This window comes from Babylonia areolata, chromosome 29, assembly GCF_041734735.1.
Source record: "Babylonia areolata isolate BAREFJ2019XMU chromosome 29, ASM4173473v1, whole genome shotgun sequence".
NCBI classification, from domain to species: domain Eukaryota; kingdom Metazoa; phylum Mollusca; class Gastropoda; order Neogastropoda; family Buccinidae; genus Babylonia; species Babylonia areolata.
Genome location: NC_134904.1, coordinates 8,032,516 through 8,038,515, shown reverse-complemented (window position 1 = coordinate 8,038,515; position 6,000 = coordinate 8,032,516). Strand labels below are relative to the sequence as shown.

At 42.5% G+C, this 6,000-nt stretch overlaps 1 protein-coding gene across 6 annotated transcripts in view; it reads right to left on the bottom strand.

The window, feature by feature from the left end:
- The window catches only part of LOC143302215 (apoptosis-inducing factor 3-like), a 74,565-nt gene that overhangs the window by 68,281 nt on the left and 284 nt on the right, over positions 1-6,000 (bottom strand). Inside the window, exon 1 of one of the 6 annotated variants that reach the window (XM_076616785.1) lies at positions 1,377-1,425. The exons of the other annotated variants lie outside the window; for them this stretch is intronic. The gene's annotated coding sequence lies outside the window, so the exon portion shown is untranslated. Of the gene's footprint in view, positions 1-1,376; positions 1,426-6,000 lie in introns of those variants that run through there. 6 annotated transcript variants of the gene reach the window in all.

The window sequence follows — 6,000 nt, the reverse complement described above, 5'->3', positions numbered from 1 at the left end:
GTAACTCACGTCACCAGCTGCTGATTAAACCACTCAGTGTGACTGAACAAAGAGATTAACAGTAACTCACGTCACCAGCTGCTGATTAAACCACTCACTGTGACTGAACAAAGAGATTAACAGTAACTCACGTCACCAGCTGCTGATTAAACCACTGAGTGTGACTGAACAAAGAGATGAACACTAACTCACGTCACCAGCTGCTGACTAAAGCACTCACTGTGACTGAACAAAGAGATGAACAGTAACTCACGTCAACACAGCTGACCAAACTATAGCAGCATTCAGCTTGCGAAGTCACTTATTGCTTCCTTGCCTCCTCGTTCAGCTATGACGACTCTGCCTTGCGCCATTTCTAGTTTTAGGTCATGTCGTTTTTTACGTCAAAAGAATATTCAATGCTATAAAACCACTCAGTGTGACTGAACAAAGAGATTAACAGTAGCTCACGTCAACAGAGCTGACCAAACCACTCACTGTGACTGAACAAAGAGATTAACAGTAGCTCACGTCAACAGAGCTGACCACACCACTCACTGTGACTAAACAAGGAGGTGAATAGTAACTCACGTCACCAGCTGCTGATTAAACCACTCACTGTGACTGAACAAAGAGATTAACAGTAGCTCACGTCAACAGAGCTGACCACACTACTCACTGTGACTGAACAAAGAGATTAACAGTAACTCACGTCACCAGCTGCTGATTAAACCACTCAGTGTGACTGAACAAAGAGATGAACAGCAGCTCACGTCACCAGCTGCTGATTAAACCACTCACTGTGACTGAACAAAGAGATCAACAGTAACTCACGTCACCAGCTGCTGATTAAACCACTCACTGTGACTGAACAAAGAGATTAACAGTAACTCACGTCACCAGCTGCCGATTAAACCACTCACTGTGACTGAACAAAGAGATTAACAGTAACTCACGTCACCAGCTGCTGATTAAACCACTCACTGTGACTGAACAAAGAGATCAACAGTAACTCACGTCACAAGTTGCTGACCAAACCACTCAGTGTGACTGAACAAAGAGATGAACACTAACTCACGTCACCAGCTGCTGATTAAACCACTCAGTGTGACTGAACAAAGAGATGAACACTAACTCACGTCACCAGCTGCTGACTAAAGCACTCACTGTGACTGAACAAAGAGATGAACAGTAACTCACGTCAACACAGCTGACCAAACTATAGCAGCATTCAGCTTGCAAAGTCATTTATTGCTTCCTTGCCTCATCGTTCAGCTATGATGACTCTGCCTTGCGCCATTTCTAGTTTTACGTCATGTCGTTTTTTACGTCAAAAGAATATTCACTGCTATAAAACCACTCAGTGTGACTGAACAAAGAGATTAACAGTAACTCACGTCATCAGCTGCTGATTAAACCACTCACTGTGACTGAACAAAGAGATTAACAGTAATTCACGTCACCACCTGCTGACTAAACCACTCAGTGTGACTGAACAAAGAGATTAACAGTAATTCACGTCACCACCTGCTGACTAAACCACTCAGTGTGACTGAACAAAGAGATGAATAGTAACTCACGTCACCAGCTGCTGATTAAACCACTCACTGTGACTAAACAAGGAGGTGAATAGTAACTCACGTCACCAGCTGCTGATTAAACCACTCACTGTGACTGAACAAAGAGATTAACAGTAACTCACGTCATCAGCTGCTGATTAAACCACTCACTGTGACTAAACAAGGAGGTGAACAGTAACTCACGTCATCAGCTGCTGATTAAACCACTCAGTGTGACTGAACAAGGAGGTGAATAGTAACTCACGTCACCAGCTGCTGATTAAACCACTCACTGTGACTAAACAAAGAGATTAACAGTAACTCACGTCACCAGCTGCTGATTAAACCACTCACTGTGACTAAACAAGGTGAATAGTAACTCACGTCACCAGCTGCTGATTAAACCACTCACTGTGACTAAACAAGGAGGTGAATAGTAACTCACGTCACCAGCTGCTGACTAAAGCACTCAGTGTAACTGAACAAAGAGATGAACAGCAACTCACGTCACAAGTTGCTGACTAAACCACTCTGTGTGACTGAACAAAGAAATGAACAGTAACTCACGTCATCAGCTGCTGACTAAAGCACTCACTGTGACTGAACAAAGAAATTAACAGTAACTCACGTCACCAGCTGCAGATTAAAGCACTCAGTGTAACTGAACAAAGAGATGAACAGCAACTCACGTCACAAGTTGCTGACTAAACCACTCTGTGTGACTGAACAAAGAAATGAACAGTAACTCACGTCATCAGCTGCTGACTGAAGCACTCACTGTGACTGAACAAAGAGATGAACAGTAACTCACGTCAACACAGCTGACCAAACTATAGCAGCATTCAGCTTGCGAAGTCATTTATTGCTTCATTGCCTCATCGTTCAGCTATGACGACTCTGCCTTGCTCCATTTCTAGTTTTACGTCATGTCGTTTTTTACGTCAAAAGAATATTCACTGCTATAAAACCACTCAGTGTGACTGAACAAAGAGATTAACAGTAGCTCACGTCAACAGAGCTGACCACACCACTCACTGTGACTGAACAAGGAGATGAATAGTAACTCACATCACCAGCTGCTGATTAAACCACTCACTGTGACTGAACAAAGAGATTAACAGTAACTCACGTCACCAGCTGCTGATTAAACCACTCACTGTGACTGAACAAAGAGATTAACAGTAACTCACGTCACCAGCTGCTGATTAAACCACTCACTGTGACTGAACAAAGAGATTAACAGTAACTTACGTCACCAGCTGCTGACTAAACCACTCACTGTGACTAAACAAAGAGATTAACAGTAACTCACCTCATCAGCTGCTGATTAAACCACTCACTGTGACTAAAGAAGGAGGTGAATAGTAACTCACGTCACCAGCTGCCGATTAAACCACTCACTGTGACTGAACAAAGAGATTAACAGTAACTCACGTCACCAGCTGCTGATTAAACCACTCACTGTGACTAAACAAGGAGGTGAATAGTAACTCACGTCACCAGCTGCTGATTAAACCACTCACTGTGACTAAACAAGGAGGTGAATAGTAACTCACGTCACCAGCTGCTGACTAAAGCACTCAGTGTAACTGAACAAAGAGATGAACAGCAACTCACGTCACAAGTTGCTGACTAAACCACTCTGTGTGACTGAACAAAGAAATGAACAGTAACTCACGTCATCAGCTGCTGACTAAAGCACTCACTGTGACTGAACAAAGAGATGAACACTAACTCATGTCATCAGCTGCTGATTAAACCACTCAGTGTGACTGAACAAAGAGGTTAACAGTAACTCACGTCACCAGCTGCTGATTAAACCACTCACTGTGACTAAACAAAGAGATTAACAGTAACTCACCTCATCAGCTGCTGACTAAAGCACTCACTGTGACTGAACAAAGAGATGAACAGTAACTCACGTCAACACAGCTGACCAAACTATAGCAGCATTCAGCTTGCGAAGTCATTTATTGCTTCCTTGCCTCATCGTTCAGCAATGACGACTCTGCCTTGCGCCATTTCTAGTTTTACGTCATGTCGTTTTTTTACGTCAAAAGAATTTTTTTTTAATTTTCATTCACCGCTATAAAACCACTCAGTGTAACTGAACAAAGAGATTAACACAGTAACACACGTCAACAGAGCTGACCAAACTACTCACTGTGACTGAACAAAGATATTAACAGTAGCTCACGTCAACAGAGCTGACCACACCACTCACTGTGACTGAACAAAGAGATTAACAGTAACTCACGTCACCAGCTGCTGATTAAACCACTCACTGTGACTAAAGAAGGAGGTGAATAGTAACTCACGTCACCAGCTGCCGATTAAACCACTCACTGTGACTGAACAAAGAGATTAACAGTAACTCACGTCACCAGCTGCTGATTAAACCACTCACTGTGACTGAACAAAGAGTTTAACAGTAACTCACGTCACCAGCTTCTGATTAAACCACTCACTGTGACTTAACAAAGAGATTAACAGTAACTCACGTCACCAGCTGCTGATTAAACCACTCACTGTGACTGAACAAAGAGATTAACAGTAACTCACGTCACCAGCTGCTGATTAAACCACTCACTGTGACTGAACAAAGAGATTAACAGTAGCTCACGTCAACAGAGCTGACCACACCACTCACTGTGACTAAACAAAGAGATGAACAGTAGCTCACGTCAACAGAGCTGACCACACCACTCACTGTGACTAAACAAAGAGATGAACAGTAACTCACGTCAACACAGCTGACCAAACTATAGCAGCATTCAGCTTGCGAAGTCATTTATTGCTTCATTGCCTCATCGTTCAGCTATGACGACTCTGCCTTGCTCCATTTCTAGTTTTACGTCATGTCGTTTTTTTACGTCAAAAGAATTTTTCTTAAATTTTTATTCACTGCTATAAAACCACTCAGTGTAACTCAACAAAGAGATTAACACAGTAACACACGTCAACAGAGCTGACCAAACTACTCACTGTGACTGAACAAAGATATTAACAGTAGCTCACGTCAACAGAGCTGACCACACCACTCACTGTGACTAAACAAGGAGGTGAATAGTAACTCACGTCACCAGCTGCTCATTAAACCACTCACTGTGACTAAACAAAGAGATCAACAGTAACTCACGTCACCAGCTGCTGATTAAACCACTCAGTGTGACTGAACAAAGAGATCAACAGTAACTCACGTCACCAGCTGCTGATTAAACCACTCACTGTGACTGAACAAAGAGATCAACAGTAACTCACGTCACCAGCTGCTGATTAAACCACTCACTGTGACTGAACAAAGAGATCAACAGTAACTCACGTCACCAGCTGCTGATTAAACCACTCACTGTGACTGAACAAAGAGATCAACAGTAACTCACGTCACCAGCTGCTGATTAAACCACTCACTGTGACTAAACAAGGTGAATAGTAACTCACGTCACCAGCTGCTGATTAAACCACTCACTGTGACTAAACAAGGAGGTGAATAGTAACTCACGTCACCAGCTGCTGACTAAAGCACTCAGTGTAACTGAACAAAGAGATGAACAGCAACTCACGTCACAAGTTGCTGACTAAACCACTCTGTGTGACTGAACAAAGAAATGAACAGTAACTCACGTCATCAGCTGCTGACTAAAGCACTCACTGTGACTGAACAAAGAAATTAACAGTAACTCACGTCACCAGCTGCAGATTAAAGCACTCAGTGTGACTGAACAAAGAGATTAACAGTAACTCACGTCACCAGCTGCTGATTAAAACACTCACTGTGACTGAACAAAGAGATTAACAGTAACTCACGTCACCAGCTGCTGACTAAAGCACTCACTGTGACTGAACAAAGAGATTAACAGTAACTCACGTCAACACAGCTGACCAAACTATAGCAGCATTCAGCTTGTAAAGTCATTTATTGCTTCATTGCCTCATCATTCAGCTATGACGACTCTGCCTTGCGCCATTTCTAGTTTTACGTCATGTCGTTTTTTTACGTCAAAATAATTTTTTTTTAATTTTTATTCACTGCTATAAAACCACTCAGTGTAACTGAACAAAGAGATTAACACACTAACACACGTCAACAGAGCTGACCAAACTACTCACTGTGACTGAACAAAGAGATTAACAGTAACTCACGTCACCAGCTTCTGATTAAACCACTCACTGTGACTGAACAAAGAGATCAACAGTAACTCACGTCACTAAAGCACTCACTGTGACTGAACAAAGAGATGAACAGTAACTCACGTCAACACAGCTGTCTATAGCACTCACTGTAACTGAACAAAGAGATGAACAGTAACTCACGTCAACACAGCTGACCAAACTATAGCAGCATTCAGCTTGCAAAGTCACTTATTGCTTCCTTGCCTCCTCGTTCAGCTATGACGACTCTGCCTTGCGCCATTTCTAGTTTTAGGTCATGTCGTTTTTTACGTCAAAAGAATATTCAATG